Source organism: Ambystoma mexicanum, chromosome 2p (assembly GCF_040938575.1).
Source record: "Ambystoma mexicanum isolate Mex_15411 chromosome 2p, UKY_AmexF1_1, whole genome shotgun sequence".
In the NCBI taxonomy this organism is placed as follows: domain Eukaryota; kingdom Metazoa; phylum Chordata; class Amphibia; order Caudata; family Ambystomatidae; genus Ambystoma; species Ambystoma mexicanum.
Window position 1 is genome coordinate 11129808 of NC_090923.1, and position 24366 is coordinate 11154173.

Sequence of the window (24366 nt, forward strand, 5' to 3'; positions counted from 1 at the left end):
AAAGTTTTTTTATTTCTCTTTTGATTTTGTTCAAAAGTGGTGAATAGCTGAAAATGGCCATAATACATGTATCGTCCTTAACCTTTCTGTGCTGCACAAGAGTGACGGATCGGGGGATGTTTTTTGCCCTTTTATATGTTTGTTGCATGATCTTACGTGGGTACCCCCGTCCCTGCATTTTCCTAACTACTAGATGAGATGTGAGCTTTTAGCACGTACACATAGATTTTCTCTAAAGAATCGCTCTAAATTTGTATTTGTGGGAACAGCCCTCACAACCATTAATATTTACAACAGGGAGAATAGTAATTGAGCCCTTCCTGAAGCAGGTCACGTGCATGAGAGTTAACATTAATGAACAATTGGTTTTAGGGAACAGATGGTATGTGGACCTCGGATGGGAGAAGATACACAACAGACATTACCCGGGGGTTTAGAAATGTGGCTTAGCGTTGACACGAATGGCCGCTAGACTGCATTTCTCCTGCTCCTTCAGGGCAAAATGCCTAGTTTTGAAAGGAACAAAACACCACAACAATCTGGTATTTAGCTCCAACATATCGGGAGCGAGTGGGGCTAGAATCCATTTGCTATCTTGAGTCGGCATAATGAAGAAAGAAGGAACGTGCTTGTGACAGCCTCTGTAGGCCGCATAACGGCTTTGCACTCCGCAGCTGAGGTGAAGACTCGGAAGAGCAGTTTCATCACTGAAATGGCAGGTGAGGGATGTATTAGTGGAACAAGGCCGCAGAGTGAGTCTCCTCCCGCAAGGAGAGCCTTGCTGTTTTTATATCATGTGAGAGCCCTGCGGTTGTCTCGTCAAACGGTAGAAGTACATGCAACACTCACACTTTACAGTGTATGGAGAGAAAATCCTGAGTGGAGTTGTGTGAATTAAGCACTTAAGCACACAGATATATTTATATTTAATAAATATGCTCTTTACCTAGTACTACGGTTATATGGTCAAAAAGATGAATCAGCAGGGGAAAAGGAAATTAACCTCTAAATCTCCATATGCACAAGGTAATCCTCAGAGGCATTATGGAAAATAAATATAATTCCAGGCTTTTTCTAGATAGTCTTAATATTAGTTCCAAATCTAGAGACAGTTTTGCATTCGTAACATTGGAGGCTGAAAATGCTGGAATGGGACTATCTGTTTCAATCATTAAATAGGCATGGGTTTTGGACTGCAGTTTATTTCTTTGATTAGGTTGTTATATTCTAATCCCAAAACCTCCATATTTTATTAATGGCAACATGTCTTCATATTCCCACTACATAGGCAAGGCTGTCCCTTGTCCCCTATTCTATTTATTTAGCACTTGAACCCTTCTTGGAATCAATTGGGCTAAACAGGAACATCCTAGGCATCAAAACTCCAGAATTAGACATTAAACTAAACTAATAGCATATGTTGATGACGTTCTTCTCCGCTTGAATGATCCTAGTAGCAGTACTAGACACCTCCCACTAATGATATCCTTGTTCTCATCGGCCTCGGGTTACAAACTTAATGTCGATAAATCAGAGATTCTCCCTCTTAATAGTCATTGCTTTAGACAAGACTTTACTAATACTGGTATCAAATTGTGCCCTAATGGCATCAAATACTTGGGAACGTATATCTCGTTGTCTACTAAAGAAATAGATATTAATCTCTAGGATTAAAGATGTTAACAGTTCATAGTCTCCATTACACTTATCTTGGTAGGGATACCTAGAAACCATAAAAATTATAATCTCTCCCATTTTATTGCATACCCTATATATGCGTCTTCTTCCTTTTCCTTCCATATTTCACGGCACTACTCCACTCATTGTGGAGAAGATGGAAATGGGTGCAGTCTTTAGTACCGTTACGGTATCTCCTAATGTGTGTTACAGTTCTAGTTGATTCCAAGATGGCTGCCGCCATTCTATTTACCTCGGAGGATTGCAGAGAGTCAATGCGTTGCAACCCTCTGGTTCCTGGGTAAGACGCTAATTGTTGCCTTGCTCCCCCCTCTGCTTTCCAGCCTTCTTTTGCCTTGCATCTTGGCTCCTCTTGCCTTCCGCTCTGCCCTCACTGTTTTCTTCATGTTTTGTTTTTTCCCGTTCGCTCTGGGCACAATTTTTTCCTTTTTCGCTTCCGCCCTTCATATCCTCCTGACTACACTTACCTTCTTTTGCTCTGACTCCTGAATTCTCCTCTTCTCCTCAATTGGAACCTACTTTGTTTCTGTTGCCGTTATTTTGCCACAACTGCAGATTTGGATTCTACTAGTAGTTTTGTTAACAGTGACATCCAGTAGGAATTCGGACATCATGAGATACTTTGAAACGGACAACATCCTTTGCCAACAAGACCTTCGACTGATTTTTTTTTTTATTTTAGCCTAAGCTTTTTGCCCAAACCTTGGGCCATCCCAACTGTAGCCTCTTTGTCAAGTCTGTACTACTGACAGGTGCTGTGGCTACTGTGGGGTGGTGGGGTGCTTTCCTCCACAAGGAAAGCTTTGTATCCAGGAAGTCTTATACCGACACCAAGTATTGTGAGACCATGTTCTTTAAAACAATAGATTCTGTTTTAAGTAAGTTTTGTTGGGGCAATAAAACAATAGAATTGTATTAAGTAAATTGAAGAGTTCCCTTAATAATGGGGGGTGTGAAGTTTCCAAATTATAGACTGTATCGCACTGCATTTAATCTTACGCAAACAAATTCAAGCCTGGTTCTTACCTGAAGACTATATAGATAAACCATCCTGGGGTATTTTAGAAAAGATATCTGTACCATTTCCTATTCAAGATCTCAGTTACTTTAAGAGTAACAGAATATGTAATAATGCTTGTATTAGAACCTCAGCAGGGTGTCTTAGAACCGTCTTGTTTCCCTATAATAAACCTGCAAAATGTAAGTCTGAATATATTTGGTAGGAGGAGCATATTCAAATTAATGGGAACTCCCTCCTTTGGCAGCCAGGGTTATGCAAAGGGATCACGTGTGTCTCTCCATTGTTTCAAGGTGGAGCACCCATCGTATTTAATGAGTTTAGACAAAGATTTTCTTTACCTAAAGGTTCCTTTCTTCCTCAGTTTGTGATAATTATGGATGCAGTAATGGGAAGTATATATGTTTGGTGTAATGAGGATGTATTACCGGTGCGTGATACACTCAAATATTTTAATATTAACTCCCTTCATGCGTCAATGTTTTTATAAAATAATTAATGTTGAAAGAACTTGGGAACAAAGATGGTCTCCAGAAATTAAAGGGGAACACAACTGTGAAATGTTGATTGCAGATATGTGGCTGCATATTTAGAACACCAATACTTAAGACAGCCTAACACAGTCATCTTTCTTTTTTTTTAACGTTTACCCAACTCCAAAACTTTTTCAATGCAAACTTGTGGATCAGAACAAATGTTGGTCTTGTTCTGAAGTAGACGGGTCCCGGGAGGATAGCTCAGCAGCAACGTGCTCGCCTTGGAAACAAGACGATACGAAGTAACATGGGTTCGATCCCCGGGTCCGCGCTTAGAAACCTCTGTGTATTAAGCGCATTATAAATAACCTATCATATATAAACCTATGTTTATAGACTAAGGGCCTCATTACGAACCTGTCGGAAGACCAGCACCATGGTCCATGCCGGTTAGTTACCGACTCCGCCATGGAGAAAGGGGGAATTACCACCCCATTACAAGGTTGGCGGGGCAGTAATTTCCCATGCCGCCATGGCCCTTCCCCCATTCCCATTTTTGCCCCATAGGGCTCAATGGGAATGGGGAAGGCGCAAAGTACGGTGCCGCAAATTGCGGCACCGTAATTAGCACCAAGGTCCCTTTGCGGGTTCCTACTTTAACGGCTGGTATACACCAGCCGTTAAAGTCGGGTCCCGCAAAGGGACCTCGTAATTAGGCGCTAATAGGTTAACGGCTAAGCAGCCTTTTACGGCGCCGTTAACCTATTGGCGCCTGGGTCGTAATGAGGCCCTAAATATTTCAAACCATTTTGGAGTCATGTGTTTTGGAAAGCTATACTAGAGATTTTTGAGATACAATTATAATTTGATGTTAAATATTTATTAGGTAGCTTGGTTCTGGATTGTCCTTATGAATCTTGATGTTAATCAGAACATTGCTGCCAATTGGAAGTAATTGAGTAATAGCAATTATAGATTGTGGTGGAATTCTATCTGCTATATCCACAGATTAGAAACATCTTTAGCCTCGTCTCCGGTACGCTTGAAAAAATATGAAAAGAAATGGCATGTGCTTAATAACTCTATCAAGTTCAGCTGTCACTGATATAGATATTATATAAGTCTGAAAAAGCTCTCCTCCTGCATGTGATGTTGTTGTCCACTTTATATGTGTTCTTTGTCTTTCTTTTGTTCTATGTTATACTTATGATACGGATTCATATGAATTTCACTGTAGCCTAAGATTAATATATGGCAGTTAGAGATTGTACTTATACATTTTATTGTTAAGTGCAATAACTGTCGTTTGAGGATAATTATTCATTGAATTTGTATGTCTGTAGCCATTTCCCGTGACTATAATCATATGACTATATTCATATCAAACACAAGCAAAAATAATCTGCTTTTTCTTATATATAATACTGTTATAGTTTGCAAGACAAATATCTTGTACAGTATTATGTGCATGCTAAATTATATTTAATAAAAATTCGTTAAACAAAAGAGAAATCTACACAGTTCTATATATAGTGAAGTTCAGCGCAGTGTTATCCGGGAGAAAGGGTTGATGTGAAGGGATATTGCTGGGGATGTTTCTTGACTCCGAAGGTAGAGCTGTAGTCCAAATGAATGCAGAGGATGGTAGGTAGTGTTGTACTTGGCAATGGCTAATACATTGCGGTGGTGTGAACAATGGGGGATAAGGAGCGAAAGTGGGTAGGAGCACAGGGTGTAAGAGAGTTGTAAGAATGAGCAGGCAGTTAGAGCAGCTGAATACATGTGGGCAAGCCCACGGATGCATTTGAATACAAGCAGTAACCATTTGGAAAGGCTTGACTTGTTAAAGAGAGAAAACCAGCATAGATACAGTTTTTTGGAAGTGGGAGATTGTAGAGTGCATGTGGCAACGTTGAATATGTTTACCAGCAGGAGCAAAGAGGAACTAACCGGTCAGGGGGGAATAAAGTAGGGGAGAGAAGGAGATGGAAAGCCATATGCTTCAGTCATTGTGGAGGTAATTCTTTAATTATTATTTTATAGCATGCTTAATACCAGAGACCAGTCTCTAAGCACAGAGGTGGGATTCGAACCGGTGCTGCTCTGCGTTATCTTACTTCCAACACAAGTGCACTGCCACTGAGCTATCCTCACTGAGGTGCAGTTTGGAGGACTCGACTGTGGAACAAAAGGAGTCCTGTAGAAGGCGACCGAGAGCAGACTTGCTGGGAAGATGGGGTTCGAGTAACAGTGGTTCGACCTCGAGGAGGTTTCCTTAGATAGGTATTCTCAGACACTTGTAGTGAGAAAGGAGGTTTCTCAGGAGAAATGTTGACTTCTCTCTGCTTTTCCATTAAGTCTCTCTCCTGTTTGTGGGATGGAGGGCGGGTGATGCTGGTGGGAGCCGGAGGTGTTGGGGAGGGGGGTCAGCAATTCCTTATTTAGACATTTCAATTATATATTTTCTCTGGATGTCATGTGAATGCTTGGAGTAATTAATTTAGATAATTCTTATTATAGAGTTATAATCATATGATAATGTTTGCTTTCTCCAGACCTGAGTACTTTATTGGTGTGTTGTCGTGTTCAGCAACAGGTGCGGAGCACAGACTACAAACGGTAAGTAACTGCTCTGATATATGTCTGCCTCCCTGCACACGTTGTTTGTTGCTTCTGTCTCCGGACCTGAGTACTCGTGCCATCCTTGTCTGCTCTTCCCTTTCTCTACTTATTTTCCTACCCTCATGCACAGGGGTCAACAAGGAACTAAACGTGGCCCGAGAAAGTTTTGAAAGTGGCCCCATGCTTCGCGGAGCAAAGGATAGCGAGCAATCCCAGCTTCTATGAGCGTTTTTATGAGGGTAAAAGTGTGCATTTTTAAATACATTTATCCATACACAGTGGATAAAAAGTAAAATATTAAACATGTTCAACTTATTTCAGGGGCCCTTGCAGAGACGTTTGTCTAAGTGAGAACTAAGAATCCCTTTTTCCCCTCCCCCCTTTACACCCGTCACAACCCTTTAGCTTGATAAGGTGACCTGGCTGCAGCCAAAACCAGCTCCCTGGAAGTCCCCTGACCCCCCGACCCCCTACACACCCGCCACGACCCATAGCTTGATAAGGTGACCTGGCCTCAGTCAACACCAGCTCCCTGGGAGTCCCCTGACCCGACCCGCCCGCTTCATAACCCATAGCTTGATAAGGTGACCTGGTGTTAGGCAGAATCCTGTGCAGTTCCCTTAGGGAGCACTCCAGAAGATTAGGACTACAGGTAAATGCAATAAATCCCGTTTGGTATCAGTCTGTACCACAAAGATTTAGTTGGTAGCTGTGGCTGAGCAGTCAGACTTATCTCAAGAGGGAGATGAGTAGTATTCAGGGTTTACACATTAGGTCTACAATACTATGGCACAAGGAAACCCTGACCAAAGCTTTGTATCAAAAAGAATATAGATATTTATTTTACACACTCTGATGTTCACACAAAAATCACTATTATTAAAGCAAGTTAAATCAGTCGAGAAAAGTATACACAACTTCCTATTTAAATTGTAGACAAGTTTGAGCAAGAGTGACAACGGTTTATAGTCATAATCTCGAATACAAATATGTCGAAAGTCTTAATGTCGAAAAAATAAAGTCGAAAACAAAAATGTCGAATTTCTTTTTTTTGTTGATTTATATTCGAAATGGGGGGGTTCCCCCCCCAACCCCCCTTTTTTAATTTTTTTTTTATGTTTTACCCCTTTTTTTTACCACCGGAACCCCAAAAAAACATGTAAATTAAAAAAAAAACAATTCGACATTTTTGTTTTCGACATTATTGTAATTCGACATTTTGTTTTCGAGATAATGACTGGACACCAGTGACAACTGAGCAAAACAGCACAGTGAAAACCAAGCAAAGATGGCACTCTAACAATTTCTTCAGAGGGAGGGAAGGGTCAAGTGTTATACAGGGTTCAACTCCTAAACACACCAGCAACACTTCCCAATTGGATTGTGAACAAGTTAGGCAAGGTAGTACTTCAGCACAAGCAATACTTAGGTGAAAAGCGAGCAAAATGGCACTTCAACAATATGTAAAGGGAAAGGAAAGGTGGTGATAAGAGTTTAGGTGCACCAACACATTTCTTGATGAAAAGCAATCTAGAGAAGGCAGTTGTAACAGAATTAGCCAGAGTCAATAGGCCTGTGCCAGAGTCAGTGACACGAGGAAAAGTGCCTAGGTTCAAACGGTTCTAGTAGCTGCAGTCAAGTCTTTGCTTAACGGTTGAAAAGGAGGGTGCAGAAGGTAAAAAGATAATGTTAGACGATAGGGACGGCCAGCGCAGAAGGTAAGTAAACGGATTTAAAACACCTTTAACAGTACCCCACGAAACGGGAGGCCTGGCGGGAAAATCTACCTTAAAAGTGGATGAGGCACCTGCGGTGGCGGTAGTTCCTGGCAGCTCCTGCAGTTCGGAAGATCCAGCAGAGGAAGAGAGGCTCTCGTCGTGGAGGAAGGTTCGCGTTACTGCAGTGCCCAGGGATGAAGCCGGCCGCGGTGATGCCAAAACGGAATAAAAGGTACGCTCCTTTAAATCACGGTCGTGGTGGATGTGTTCCTGGCTCTCCGGTCTCCTAGTGCTTGGCACTGGCGATTCGACCAAGGCAGGTCCTGGAAGGCGATTGGTGAACTGGTTGGTCCCCCCAGTTCAAGGGTAGAAGGCTCTTGCAGGGAAGATCTTCTCTAGTCGTTGGAGAAAAGTGGTGAGGATCTGCAGCAGGGCTTCACCGGTGGATCAGTCATTGCAGATGTCTTTGGCTTCTCTCCTCTTCCGATTTCTCAGGTCCAGTGGCGACGTCTTATCTTCCAGTCCGCAGATCCCTGCTTTTATGCAGAAAAACCCCCATTCATACAGCCTAGCTGTCACTCACGCAGCGGGGTGGTTATCCTGGCCGGATAAACCCCCAGCCTATCAGGGAAGAGTGCAACTTGGGTTGCTTAGGCATCCCTGTCCAGGGTGCCTACTCCCCGTCTACCCCAGACTCACGGGCACCTGTAGGAGGGCTTCTGTCCAGAAGCCCGCCAAAAGGACGAACAAAGGGCCCCGACCTCGGTTTGGATTACAGAGAGCGACACGAGAAAGAAATATTATCAAAGATCTGGCAAAAAAAACCCACAGGAGTAAGATGGTTTGTACTGGTTTTGTTCATAAATATTGACTAGCAAAGTCAATGGTAACTTTGCATGCCCTGGGAGACAGTCAGCCCCAGGGTATGGAGTCTATGTTTGTCGGTCACTATGACACCCCTGTGTTACTGCACTGAGGGTGCTGTGTAACACACATGTAAAAAGATGATACCTATTTAGTGAGAACAACTCCATAGCCCATACGCACAAAAACAGACTGAAACACACATCAAAATACAACTAAGAGTGGGAAAAAGAGTCTCACTCTTAGCAGGAGTGTTAGGGAGAATTCTCACTTATGGCTAATTTCCCTTAACTATAGAGTCCCCCAGCAGCTTTGCTGAATTTGAAGGGTTTATTTCTTTTTACCTGCTAAGAGTGAGACTCTTTTTCCCACTCTTAGGCACCTTTGCTATGTGTGTTCTAGGCTATTTTTGTGTTTAATGCCTATGGGATCTTTTGTCTCACCCATAGGAACTATCTTTGTGCACATAAGTTACACAGCACCCTCCATGCAGTGACACAGGGATATCGTAGCGACCCCCAAACATAGACTCCATACCCTGGGACTGACTACTGTCTCCCAGGGCATGTAAAGTCTCCATTGACTTTACTAGTCAATCTCTATGAACTAAACCAGTACACCCCATCTTAATATGGATGTACTGGAAGGGGTTAATAGTTTTTCCCCTATGTTCATTTTCGAGAGGGTTCCTTAAAGTCCCCCTCTACAAAGTTTCTGGCTGGTGGCAGTGGTTACTACCTTTTATATCGACCGCAAATATTTTCCAATGGGATTTTCCCATTGTTCGAGGCTAATACTTTTACTGACAGCCTCTAACATACCGCCAGTTTATTTTATTATTAACTTTACTCCGGTAGGTTTTATTCACCAGAACTTTGATATAATTTCTTTCTCGTGTCTTACTCTAAACTCCTAACCCAGGTCGGGGATCCTTTGTTCGCTCTTTTGGCGGGCTTCTGCCAAGAAGCCCTCCTTTCGGCGACTCTGAGTCTGGGGTGGGTCTGTTGTTTGGGAGGGGGAGTAGAACCTCTGGACAGAGTTGCCGCAGCAACTCAGGTCGCACTCTAACCTGATAGGCTGGAGGGTCTCCCACCAAGAAGACCACTCCACTGTGTAAGTGACAGCAAGGCTGTATGAATGGGTCTCTTTCTGCATAAAAGCAGGGTCCTGAGGACTGGAAGAGCAAGACGTCGCCACTGGAACTACGGAACCGAAGGGGAGAGAAGCCACAGACATCTTCAGCATCTACACCACCGGTGAAGCCCTGCCGGATCGTCTCACCACTTTTTTCTTCCACACGATGAGAGATCTTCAGCGAAAGAGCCTCCTTCCCTTGAGCTGGTGGGGTCAACCAGTTCACATATCGCATCCTCGGACATGCCTTGGTCGAATCGACAGTGCACAGCACTTGGAGACCAGATAGCCAGGCAGCTATCGACCCGGACCGCGATTCAAAGGAGCGTACCTTTTAAACCTTGTTTGGCAGCACCGCGGCTGGTTTCATCCCTGAGTAGTGCAGCGACTCGAACCTTCCTCCATGACGAGATCCTCTCTTCCTCTGTTGGATCCCTCGACCTGCAGGAACTACCAGGAACAACCGCCAACGCCGGAGCCACTTCTTCACGTTTAAGGTACATTGTTCCGCCATGCAGCCCTTTTTCTGTGGTAGCCCTAAAGGTTTTTTAAATCCTTTAACTACTTGTAGGGTCGGCCGCCCTCTCTCTTAACATTGTCTTTCGCCTCGCATCTACCTCTTCAATATTTTTCTACTAAAGACTTGACTGCAGCTACAAGAACATTTTTGCTCCTAAGCTCTTGGTCCTGTACCACTGACTCTGGCTCAGGCCCATTGACTCTGGCTGATTTGTTAGATCTGCTCTCACTAGATTGGTTTTCAATGAGAAACGTGTTGATGCACCTAAATCTTCTAAACCCCTCTTCCTTCCTACTGTTTTAACTTGTGGAGTGCCATTCTGCTCAGTTTGCATTCACTTATCTTTCTGCTAAAGTGTTGCTATGCATTACTTGTTCACAAAACTTCAGGGAAGTGTTGCTAAGGGGTGTCTGAAGATATTTCGGTTTAACTTGTACTTTCCCTCCCTTTCATTAAATTGCTAGAGTGCCATTTGTAGTTGGTTTTCCCTGTGCTGATTTGCTCAGTTTTCACTCTACCGCAAACTTGTCTACAATTGCCTAGGGAGTTGTATATACTTTTCCTTGACTACATTTTTAACTTACTTTACCAATTGTGATTATGTGTTGACTTAGAAGTGTATAAAAGAAATATATATTCTCTTTTTGATACAAAGCTTTGGTCAGTGTTTCCTTGCTCCATAGTACTGTGCTACCTATTGTGTAAACCCTGAATATTGCTCATCTCCCTCTTGAGATAAGTCTCACTGCTCAGCCACAACTAAATCTTTGTGGTACAGAGTGATACCAAAGGGGATTTATTGCTCTCACCTGTAGTCCTAATCTGGTGTAGTGCTCCCTAAGGGAACTGCACTGGATTCTGCCTAACAAGGAGTAAAAAATAAACCCCAGAAATCCAGCAAAGCTGCTGGGGGACTCTATAGGTAAGGGAAATTAGTCTTTTAAAAGAATTCTCCCTAACACTTGGCTGCACCAACACCAGCTCCCTGGAAGTCCCCTTCCCCACCCCCTTCACACCGGTCACGACCCATAGCTTGGTAAGGTGACCTGGCTGCCGCAAACACCAGCTCCCTGGAAGTCCCCTGACCCTCCCCAACCCCCCTTCACACACATCACGACCCATAGCTGGAAAAGGTGACCTGGCTGCAGTCAACACCAGCTCACTGGAAGTCCCCTCACCCCTCTCCCGCCCCCTTCACACCTGTCACGACCCATAGCTTTATAATGTGACCTGGCTGCAGTGAACACCAGCTCACTGGAAGTCCCCTTGCCCCCCCACCCCTTCACACCCATCACAACCCAAAGCTTAATAAGGGGACCTGGCTGCAGTCAGAACCATCTAACTGGAAGTCCCCTCACTCCCCGACCCCCTTCACCACGTCACGACCCATAGCTTGATAAGGTGACCTGGCTACAATCAAAACCAGCTCCCTGGAAGTCCCCTGACCTCCCCCCCCCTTCACATGCTTCACGACCCATAGCTTGATAAGGTGACCTGGCTGCAGTCAACACCAACTCACTGGAAGTCCCCTGACCCCCCCCCCGCCCACTTCACACCCGTCACGACCCATAGCTTGATAAGGTGACCTGGCTGCCGTCAACACCAGCTCCCTGGAAGTCCCCTCTCCTGCCCCTTCACACCTGTCTCAACCCATAGCTTGATACGGTGACCTGGCTGCAGCCAAAGCCAGCTCCTTGGAAATCCCCTAACTCCCCACCCCCTTCACACCCGTCAAGACCCATAGCTTGATAAGGTGACCTGGCTGCAGTCAGAACCACCTCCCTGGAAGTCCCCTGACTCCCTTCGGCCCGCTTCACACCCGTCACAACCCATAGCTTGATAAGGTGACCTGGCTGCAGTCAACACCAGCTCCCTGGAAGGCCCTTGACCGCCCCCAACTCTTCACACCTGTTACGACCCATAGCTTGATAAGGTAACCTGGCTGCAGCCAAAACCAGCTCACTGGAAGTCCCCTGATCCCCTCCCCCCTTCACACCCATCACAACCCATAACTTGATAAGGTGACCTGGCTGCAGTCAACTCCAGCTCCCTGGAAGTCCCCTGACCCCCCCGCCCCTTCACATCCGTCACAACCCATAGCTTGATTATCACGGATCACCAAGCTATCATGTGAAAAGGATACGGAAACCAAAGGATACACTGGATAGGGGTCTTCCGGATCCTTGAATTCACACGGCTTGATAGTAGCGAGGTCAAATTAGACCTTCCAAATGATACAACTCTCTGACTAGAAAAACAGGCAGAGAGAAAGATCACTGGAAAGGGCGTGGGAGCAGAATAGGAAGGCAGCCTAGGATAGATAAAGCATAATGAGAAAATGTCCCAAATAAACTCTTTCAGATAGAACCACAATAACACTACTTCCAACACTAACCTGAAGGCTTGGAGCTAAAGTCACCACCAAAGTCTCTGAAGAAATCCAGGAAATGAACCAACGACAAAGGAGGGAAGGTTAGTAAGGGAGACTTACCCCGAACGGCATGAGGCTCACGCTAGATATACCGGGTTGGTGCACCACAGGATAGCGTCCATAGTACTGTGCACAATCACCTTCAAAGGAACAGTTGATAATCCTTCTTTTCCCACGAGGAACAGAATATAAGGAAAACAGGTCCACCAGTTATCTCATCACAAGTGCCAGAATTTAACTAATTGCGTGTGGATTTACACGTTATCAAGAGTTCAGGGAACAGCATGCGAAAATACACGTGAACAACATACACGCAGCCGGGACAGCCGCGCTTGAAGAGTTCCAGCGTCCGCGTGGGTTTTTACACACGAACAAAGTACACGCAGCCAAGACAGCCGCGCTTGAAAAGTTCAGCGTCCGCGTGGGATTTTGCACGTGAACAAAGCACACGCAGCCAGGATAGCCACGCTTGAATATTCCAGCGTCTGCGTGTGAAGGTACATGAAAATTACACGCAGTCAGGAAAGCAGCAAGGAAAAATAACAGGAACCCGCGTGTGAGGAAACACGCTAACGAACTCTGTTGTAGCTTCAGAAGATCGCATGTGGAGAAAACACGCCAAAGAAGCCAAGGCAGTAACTGAAGGGATGCGAAGACGCAGATCAAGGGTTCAGCTACTAAAGCCAAATGTTTCAATCAGAAGCAGCGAGCAACGTACCCATGCTGCTTATAACCGTTCTGCCGTAACACACGTGACTACTCTGAATCACGTGAATTCAACGATGTGAATAATGCAGACGTCGTTTTCCCGGCAGCATGTGAAAGGAAGCGCCCCCAATTTCAGCACGATCCTCCCCGCAATGATAGACAATAAGGGACTCTCCCGTAGTGGGAATAAGACCAAGACAGAGTGCGGGTGAGCGTAAGTGGGAGTTTATCCAAAGAATAGGGCATGCAAAGAACTCTGCAACCTCCGAGAGCGCTCTGTCTGACAATAGCAAAGACAGGCGTATTTCTAATACAAAAAACGTCATCAGAACCTACACACTATAGGGGGCACAAGCTAATTGGGATTGGGTGGCGTCGACTAACTATAGGTGTTGCTGCAGCGTGGTTGGTCTTGGCGTGAGGACGTCACTGGTCAGCCTCGTGGGTTGGGTTGGGCCTGGCAGGCCAGCTTGAGGTCATCCGAGCGGTGTTGGTATGCTGGGGCAGCCTGTGACAAAGATGAATACCTTTCCTGACTCGTTTGCCCTAGGCCATGCACACTGCAGTTATTCAAGAAACGACATCTAAGTTCATCAATAAATCGCTCAGCAGTTTGTCTTATAAAATAAACGCAACACATGAGGAATGCACCTCGTGAGAGGTCCGGTGGTTGTCGGTTGGGGTGAGATTTACCTGTGTCCTATTGACCGGTATTTTAGGTCGAGGGGCTGGGCTCTGGGCCTGAGCCGAATGATACATGTCTGTCTGCCGCGTTAGAAGTTATTATATAAAGGGGTCTCTGTGTCTTGTCCCAGCAATGGGGGTCGTCTTTGCACGGGGTCATGATTCTTGGGGTGGTCTAGGGGGAGGGTTGTGGAATTTACGAGAGGGTGCCGGTAGATCAGTGGATTCCAACGTGGGTTTATTACCGTGCTGTAAATAACACAGGTGGCGGGCTGTGGCCTTGGGTGCGGTACCGGGGCCTCTGACTCTCTGAAGCGGCTCCAGCTTGGTTGGGGGAGGTGAGGGAGCGCGGCACAGGCTTTAGCTTCTTTATCTGGCAGGCTTGGCAGGGTGGGAGGGAGAATGGCCTTGCATATATTCACAAAGGTTTTTTCCTCGTGCGTTGCTAACTTTTGAATGCAGAACTTTTATAATGTTCCGCCTTATTTTGATGTTATTTAAACACACATATATATTTCAATTTCGTTACACATTTCTTTAATACAGTCGGTCCGAGTACCTTTTCGTTACCTAACATTATATTTACTACATGGTGTGATTATTTTATGTACATTAGACGTTACACGAGGTAGTTCTAGGTTATGGCCTACAGAGATTGATGCTCGCTGCTTTAGGTGATTAAGAAAACATATATGAGTTCAGGTTTCTACATAAAATTGTAAGAACACTTATACAGATAAAGGCTATACATTGGGTCGACATCTTTCTCTGTGGTTATAGCAGCACTAGTCCAGACCTGGGGTGGTATCATGTAACGTTACATCTTTATGGTTTGTTCACAGTTTACAGGATCTGTTTAAACAGAGGTAGTTCGTTAATACCAATACTTGAATTATTTTCTACTTTCTTCAGATAGTGATGCTTCAGCTTTTTTCCCGTCACCCCGGCCTCGCGGACCAGGTCATGCGGGGTGCAATATTACATTGTGAACGATAAAATGTTACAGTGTTAGCATCTCGGGTTAGCTCATACCCGACTTTCTCATGGGAACGCGCTCGCAGCGGATCTACCAGGGTTACTGCGGCGGCGGAGATGCATGAAAGGCCCTCCAAAGGTGGGGGCCTCGGTACAGTGTGCTGAACTCACGCCATGTTTGCTAAACAAGATGGCTTCTAGGCCTAACTGAATTTTGGTATATGCAGGGAACGGATATGTGTGGGCAATGTCGTCGGCGGGTGACCCCTCCTCCACCTGGGCCCGGGTGGCATGAGGGGACGGCCACCGAGTCATGGTCCTCACCTGGGGAGAAGGCTGCAGGTGAGGAAGGCCTCGCGGCCAGTCCTCCCCTACATTTCCCCCCTTTCGTTACTAAAGTAACGAATTCTTTAGCTCTTCTAATCTTCTACATTCTTGCTCCTCTATCACTGCGTCATCCCATGCAGGTGTTCCTTTTCTAGGCATCCAGGCTCTGCATACCCCCCTCAAGCTCTCACCTCTTCTAGCATACTCATCTGGGGTACATGTTAAATATATACAGTCACCAGTTTCTTCCAAGTCTACCCAGACCTCCTCATACCATTCCAGTTCCACATCTCGAGGTTCTTTGATAGTGGTGTGCCATAGTTTATCTACTATGTACTTATCACGGCACATAGGCACTAACTGGTATCTGGGAGTGTTATCTGTTCCTGTCTGTACATGTACTTCTTGTGTTGCCTTAATTGTACCACCAGAGTTGCCCATTGTCACCATCATCATTGCACCGTTAGGGACTGCGTTAGCACAACATCGGAGACCCACCTGGCACAGGCAGAACACCACGAGGAGGACCACCACAACTGGTATCAAGAACTTCATCGCCATTCCAAGCCATGAGGGAACCCAGGAGAAGATATTGTCGAACCATGAGCTGTCTTTAGCCCCACCTTCCAGCTTCATCTTCTCTCCCAGGTTATGTACTGCTTCAATGACGTGGGACAGGGACCCATTTTCTGCGTCTTCAGAAGGTACGAACGTGCAGCACGCACTTCCTATTTTTCGGCAAACACCTCCATCGATTGCTGTTAGCAGGTCCAGAACATACCTGTTCTGCATGGTCATTAGTCGCAGAGCTCCTAGTTCCACCTTTATTATGTTGAACCCTTCTTCAGTGTCATTGGCCAGCTGGATCAGTTCCCACCGTGTGATCTGGAGCCATTTTGCATTTGCTCTTGCTTGGACACTTGAAACTAATGAGGCAAAAAATGTTTCCACGGAGCTGAACAGGCGATACCTGTCTGGGATCTGTGCCAATAAATCGGATGATGCTTGTGATATGTAGTTTGATGCTCGCTTGTTCCGTGATAGCTCCTCTTCTTTCCCTCCGGAGGACAGGACATAGAGGTGCGCTTCTGCAGTGGGAGACGTCGCATCCTTGTTCACGTTTCCTTGCGTCCTTTTATTTTCGTCGACGTGACTTTCTGGAATCACCATTAGGGCCGAATGCAAAGTGGCCATTGAGCAGCTGCCACTCCATGCCTGGGGAAGGTGCAAGTAAGCCTGATTCCCGCATACCCAGTATGTGTCCATTAGTGCTGCTGTTCCTTTTTTCATGTCTGGGATGGTGAGAGTTTTGTTACAGTTTTTATTCGTTCCCATTGCCACTTTTCCTTCTCCCTTGAAACATAGTTCGCTTTGTATTTCACTTTGTAGCTTGAAGGGTTTCTCCATCGCTGTTACCCATGTTAGTTTAGAGATGTGTTCTTTCCATATTGGTAAGCACGTTTTTTCCATCCACCGCAGCTTGTCTGGTTGGACACCTCTCAGTGCTTCCGCTTTGCACAGTACTTCTTCATCTTTCCATTTGTTTTCGGAAAACAGCGTCCCTTGTATTGCAAAGAAAGGTTCTTTAAGACAGACTACTCCAGACGCTTTTGAATAGCACGTTTTGTTGTCCTGTATCATTTTGAAAGAGACATCGTGTGCTTGAAAGGTGTTCTTTATTCTACACAGTGTGAGATGAAGGAGACATTGGGCATCCACAATGGGCAATTCTCTTGGCAACAACACTTTGGGTGTACCTGATGCATGGGGGATGAGCGAACAGACATAGCAGCTTTCATTGGTTGTCTGTTTAGCTGTTGTACTCATATCTGCATACCATTTATTTGCTTGGTGGGGGTGTCGTGGGTCTTCCATCTTGTCTAATCCTAACCCATAATACTCATCATACCCCCTCCTGCTTGTCTCTCTTCGTCGCCTACTTCTCTCCCCCCTCCTATACCTTTTAGTTTCGATAGGTGAAAGAATAGGCCCCCCTTTCTCATTCCCTCCCCCCTTTTCCAATTCTTCATATAGGAACTTGTGTTCTGTCATCGTAATTACTTTTCCATTTTCCTCAATAAACAACAAATCGCTGTTTTGTATCGGGGCGGGAAGGGTAGTGGGGCTGTTATATATTTCAGGTAGGGACATTGTGTTATTTTTCATATCTTTATCTCTTGATTGTGACGGGGCAGCAGTGGGTGGTGCAGTATAGTAACCCCATACAAGGCGTGATCCATCCCAGACCAAAAAATCACCTTCTTTAATATTCATACTTGTAACTGAATTCGTGCCAGGGGCAAGGGTGGTGTTACTCCCCCTCCCCCCTCGTTCATCTCGGTAGAGATGAACGCTATGACCCAATATGTTACTAGGCAAAATATTGAGATGAAGAACACAATAACACACATTGATAAACCACATTCGCATGAATATGTCAATCTATCTACTAACATTTCTCTAAATCTAATAAATCTATTAGTTGCAGGCTGCCCATTCGATGCCATAGTAAATCCTGTTTGAAACATAAAAGTGCATTAAGTACAAGCATGTAAACATTTATAATGTTGTGACATTTTTTCGGCAAAATATGGGAGTGGGTGAGGGAGGGGATGTGTCCACAGACAAGGTAACTTTACAATCATTACTATCCGTACATTATTTCATATATGAAGAGGAAAGTCGAGAGAAAAAAAAACTTCTCCAAAACCAAAAAAAAACACAAAAACCTTCGAAAGTTGTAAAAAATTATATATATATATATATATATATATATATACACATATTTATTTCAGTACACTTGTCGTGCGCCAGTCGCGTTCAAGGTTCATCACTTAATGCACACAAAATTCCCATCATTCATTCTGCACAACTTCATTGTCCGCAGTTGCCTGTGCCTCGTCCTGTACCTCACCTTCCACGGCGCTATAAGCTCTGCGTACGTCTGTCAAATGTACCCAGTATCGTAGGCCCTTCACCTTTACTGCTGTGGGTGTGCAAAACACTACCTCATAAGGGCCATGGAAACGTGGCGCATTCCACCTTCGCACAAAACTTCTGACATATATAAGGTCACCAGGCATTAGTTGTAATGGTTTTTCAGGCAGTTTTTTCTGCACTCTTCCTCAGTTTGTGCACAAATCAATAAATCATCAACGTATTGAATCACTGTGCTTTCTACAGACAAATTCCCCAGATCTTCATGTAGTACCCTGTTAAATATGCTTGGGCTCTCGCAATATCCTTGTGGTAGTCTGCAGTGTTCGAACCTCCTCCCCCCTAGTGTAAACGCTGTTAAGTACCTGCTCTCTTCTGCTAAGGGGATCGAGAAAAATGCATTTTTTAAGTCAATAACTGTGAAGTGGGATGCCGTTTTCGGAATGTTGCACAGTATTGTCGCCGGGTTCGGGACTAAAGGGAACTCCTTCTGAATCACATCATTGAGTGGGCGTAAATCCTGTATCATCCTCCATGAACCTCCCTTCGCCTTTTTAATCGGGTAAATGCATGTGTTGCATGGGGAGTTTGAGGGCACTATTATTCCTTGTGCTAGCAGTGCATCTAGTGTCTCTCTGATCCCTTCTTCTGCTTCGCGTGACAATGGATATTGTTTTACCCGGGGTAGAATTGCTCCCGGTTTCAGTTTTATTACCACAGGCTGAACCCCATGTAATAACCCCACATCATGGGGGCCATTTGTCCATATGTTAGTGGGTACTAACCCCATGTCGTCATCAAAAAATGCATGTGGTGCTCCTACTACTGCCATTAATTCAACTTGAGTTTTTCTGGCTGTAACTACAATGTCGCACGGCATTGCTAGTTCCATCACTATTTCGCCATCTGTCTCCGTGTCAGAAAATAGCTCCTCGTCCGAGAGCTCCCTCAGTGGGATATTTGCATTTGTACACAGTACTGTCCGCCACTCACATCCTTCCATGTCAACGCCAATCACACATATTCTGTTTGCTGACACGTGTACTGCGTGTAAATCCAACGATACCACTGACCCGAGAGCAGTGTCGGGGCTTGCTATGGGGCGGAAGAGGAATTCGGCTGGGATCCTCCAATCCATCCTTTTTAGTTCTGGTACTACGAGAGCCAATGCTCTCATGCCCTCAACAAACATCTCCTCGTTTCTTGGTAACCCTCTGATCTCGTTCATGATTGTGTGGCCGTGTATTACTGCTAATACGCGGAGGGGGCATATGCCTGGCGTCGAACATACGATACCGCTCCCTGTGAATGATATTGTCATGTTTAGTTTGCTTAAGAGATCTCTCCCCAGCAAATTAATGGGAGAGTGTTCATAGTACAGTAAGGGTGCTTTCACTGTTTTACCCCCCACTGTCACATCCAATGCCTCTGTGTAAGGAACTTCAATTACAGCCCCAGAGAACCCCTGCGTCTCTAACGTTCTATTAGATAACGGGAACCGGCCCTCTCTAATGCATGATTTCTCCGCTCCCGAATCCACCATGAATATGAACTGCTTGTCTCCTATCTGCGCTCCTATCAATGGTTCCTCTGATGCATTGTGGGTCGTAGATAGTACTGGACACGCAAGTGCTCTCTGTGGGCTGTCCTATGCGGGGTGTCTCATTGCCCCCCCTTGATCAAAAATGTTCCCCGAAACTACTGACACCCCGCTGTAAGGTGCGGGAGCAGGCGCTCCGTTAGCTACTGTGGCGAAAGTGTTACCTGGCGTGTATTGCATATTGTCATTATTCTGTGGGTGGTTTTGTGTTCTGTACTGATGTCCGTGTAGTTGTGCGTTACTTCTTTGTCCTACATTTTCTGGTTGCTGGTATTGTCCCATGGGGAGGCCGTAGGGGCTTCCTGGGTGGGGGTGACCGTACTGCTCTGTCTCCTGGAACCCGTTGTTTTGTCTGCTCCTGCACTCTCTTGAGTAGTGCCCCCATCTCCCACAATTCCAGCAGCTCCCCTGTGGACCTCTGGGACCCTGCCACCCATTTCCTCCCATTCCTCCATACCCTTGTCCTCCTCTTCGGCCCCTGTACCCACCTCTTCCCCCTCTTGGGGCCCACTCTTGCCACGTTGGACCTCCGTTCTGCTACTGCTCAGTCCACTGTCGTTGTCCTTGTCCTGCCCAATTTGCTGCTATTCTTCCTTGTATTGCTATTTGCCCCTCCTCTCCTTCGTCTCCCTCCCTCATGAGTGGGAGCCCTGCTACCGCTGCTGCAACCTTCACCAGTTTTGATTGTACCAACTTCGCCTCGTCTGCCAACCTTTTCTGTGCTACTTCCCTCTCTCTCTCTTTGATCCTTTTGCAATGGTGCACTATTATACTTTGGATCTCTGGCCACCCCTTTGCCTCAACGCCCGCTATTTTATCGAGTGCCTTCTGCACCTCTTTTGGGAGCCCTCTCTTAATGATAAAATAAAATAGAGATGTGGATTGGTGCCAGGGCGTGCCCGTTTCCGCTCTCCACATCTCCTGCACCCGGAGAATGTAATCCATAGCATCCTCCCCATCATTCATTGTACATTGCATTACTGACTGTAAATCGGGGGTATCTGGGAATGTCTCCCGCAGTGCGTCCCACACCCTTGCTCGTACCGTATTAAAGGAAGCCCCATCATGGCGATCACAGTCCAACGTCACGGCCGGGAAACCAGCCTTAGCCCATACTCTGTCCGCTTGATCTCCTACTGCGGTTACTAGTAGGCTTTTCACATCGCCTACTGCCAACGGTATGCCGGCGGTATGTTTCTCAAATGCATATATCCACTTGCTCGCCCCCCCTGACAGCTGGGGCAATAATTTCATTAAATTAGCCTTATCCATCTGAGCCCATGGTATATAGTTTGGTCTCCCCCCCCTCTGTGTATCAATGGAAGTTGTAACTTCCCTTTTGCAGTTGCACCCTCCCTTTCCTTAGTCGCTGCTGACTCCAATGACGCCATCTTCCCCACCCTATTTCTTAGTCGTCCCATCCATTCGTCGTCTATAGTCCCTAGCGAACATGCGCCGTCCACTTCCTCGCTTTCCCCTCCCACTGCCATACTCAACCTATCACTCTCATCCAACCCTCCTCTGACATCACATAACAAGTCCTCTCTGATCCCTCTCTCTCGTGATACATCACCAATGCTCCCTTCTACTGCTCCTATCTCTATTATTCGTGTCGGCTCTTCTTCAATTCTGAACAGTATTTCCCCCTTTTTCCATCCTTCCTCAATTTGTCTACTTTCGCTCGACGCTCTAGACGTGCGTCCTGATTGTGTGGGGGCGCACGCCGTGCGCTCACATATGTCTTTTATTCTTGAGAGTTCATCCCTTGCCACAGTAAGCCTCGACTCTAAGTCACTCGTTAGCTTCTCTATATCCACCCTCTGTGTGCTTCCCTGGGCGCGCTCTCTGGTGCTTTCGTATGGCGGGGGGGCTGTTGGTCTTTGTGGTGTACCAGTTGTGGGGGGAGGCACATAAGTAGGATCGCTATATCCTGCTGCGGGGGCTGGTTTAGGTAATATCGGGTACAAACTAATCACCTCCGCAGGTTGTTCTGTACGTAGCTGTTCCTTTTCCTCTCTTGGAATCATCAGTGGATTATCTGTGGTGGAAGGTAGATCAATATTTGGTGCCGGAGCTTTGGGTGGGGGTACTTCCTCAAACAATCTCCAGAGGTCTAATATCTCCTTCCTATTTTGCCATTGTTTCCCCTTATACTTGAGGCTAATGCATGCTCGTACCATATCAAGAACGCTTTTATCAAAAGACCCTCCCTCTGGCCAAATCTGGGGCAGACCCTCCCCTTTCAATTCTGTTACCCATTGATCATGATATTTATTTATTCGTTCAGCGTATCCCGGTAAGCTCTTACAAATATGTGACAAGGGAGTTTCGGCCCCCATCCTCTAAATCACTAACACAGCCGTGTCCACCTTCTTTACTTTTAGTTAGGTGTAGGTTTGTGTATGTATACCTTTATGGCACAGACAAGAGCGGACGTCTCAAAAAATTATCACCCAACTTTTATTCACTGCGCAAATTCTTTCTCACTCACCATAGCTCATCCCCTTCCCATTCCCATACACTGTCATGTGATTCCGCTTGCAACTGATCAATTACTAGTTATGGTCAACACTCTCTGGCACCACCTCGCGGTCAACCGTTCGTCTCCAACACTCACACGGTGCGCGCACCCTTCACAATGCTTTTCCACTCACACCTCGTCTTTTTTCCTCCCTTTCCTCCCTGGCCAGCTGTCCCTGTTTTTCCGCTAAGGTTACTATGTTCACGTCTGTACGTGCCACTACTTAATCCCCACTCCTACAAATGTGCTCCCTATTTTATAGTTCTTCTACAAGTATATTTACCTTATACCCTTTTCGCTTTCTCCCCCTGCCCCGTGGAATGGAAAAAAGAAATAGAGAGAGTAGCAATCACTAAAAAATATTCCCGGTGTCTCCCTTTGCCAGACACCAATAACTTATTTCTTACTTCTTCATATATTCCCAGTACTAGTTTAGATAGCACTATGCGGCGCCGCCTTCCACCCCCTTTCGGAGCTAGGTTTCCGTCACTTCTACCACTTCACTTATTTCTTACTCCTAATGGCCATATGCAAAGAAAAGATAAAGAAAGTTTCAAGACCCCTCTTTAGTAGACCCCCGTTATTCTTCTCCTCTACCTGTCCCCGTTTTTCTGTTCACAATTTCCCCTCCCTTCCCCTTTACGATCGCTCGCACTCAGTACTCACGTGCCCGTCTTGAACCGATAGTCTCCGAAACTGGGTCCGTCCAGGCAGTGTCACCGGTAACTCAACGGTCAGCCCCTGGCTCCGGCGAGCGGCACTCAAAGGGGATTTTTTTCCAATCGGGATCCCGTACCCTTTCTCATTGAGTGCGCACTTCTTATTGTGCCGGTCGCCGTTGGCGGGCAGCCTCCCGGAGCCGGCTCACCGTGCGTATCCCTTCTCGACCGGAGATTCTCGTGCCACAAGGGGGTCGTTAAAAAGGAGTTAGGAAAAATAATTTGGAGATATCACGCTATCGGGGTCACCACTGAAAGGAAGCGCCCCCAATTTCAGCACGATCCTCCCCGCAATGATAGACAATAAGGGACTCTCCCGTAGTGGGAATAAGACCAAGACAGAGTGCGGGTGAGCGTAAGTGGGAGTTTATCCAAAGAATAGGGCATGCAAAGAACTCTGCAACCTCCGAGAGCGCTCTGTCTGACAATAGCAAAGACAGGCGTATTTCTAATACAAAAAACGTCATCAGAACCTACACACTATAGGGGGCACAAGTTAATTGGGATTGGGTGGCGTCGACTAACTATAGGTGTTGCTGCAGCGTGGTTGGTCTTGGCGTGAGGACGTCACTGGTCAGCCTCGTGGGTTGGGTTGGGCCTGGCAGGCCAGCTTGAGGTCATCCGAGCGGTGTTGGTATGCTGGGGCAGCCTGTGACAAAGATGAATACCTTTCCTGACTCGTTTGCCCTAGGCCATGCACACTGCAGTTATTCAAGAAACGACATCTAAGTTCATCAATAAATCGCTCAGCAGTTTGTCTTATAAAATAAACGCAACACATGAGGAATGCACCTCGTGAGAGGTCCGGTGGTTGTCGGTTGGGGTGAGATTTACCTGTGTCCTATTGACCGGTATTTTAGGTCGAGGGGCTGGGCTCTGGGCCTGAGCCGAATGATACATGTCTGTCTGCCGCGTTAGAAGTTATTATATAAAGGGGTCTCTGTGTCTTGTCCCAGCAATGGGGGTCGTCTTTGCACGGGGTCATGATTCTTGGGGTGGTCTAGGGGGAGGGTTGTGGAATTTACGAGAGGGTGCCGGTAGATCAGTGGATTCCAACGTGGGTTTATTACCGTGCTGTAAATAACACAGGTGGCGGGCTGTGGCCTTGGGTGCGGTACCGGGGCCTCTGACTCTCTGAAGCGGCTCCAGCTTGGTTGGGGGAGGTGAGGGAGCGCGGCACAGGCCTTAGCTTCTTTATCTGGCAGGCTTGGTAGGGTGGGAGGGAGAATGGCCTTGCATATATTCACAAAGGTTTTTTCCTCGTGCGTTGCTAACTTTTGAATGCAGAACTTTTATAATGTTCCGCCTTATTTTGATGTTATTTAAACACACATATATATTTCAATTTCGTTACACATTTCTTTAATACAGTCGGTCCGAGTACCTTTTCGTTACCTAACATTATATTTACTAC

General features: G+C 46.0%; 1 pseudogene; it reads left to right on the forward strand.

Annotated features, from left to right (window-relative positions):
* LOC138567661 (zinc finger protein 585A pseudogene) overlaps window positions 1-24366 on the forward strand; it is a 574778-nt pseudogene that overhangs the window by 75530 nt on the left and 474882 nt on the right.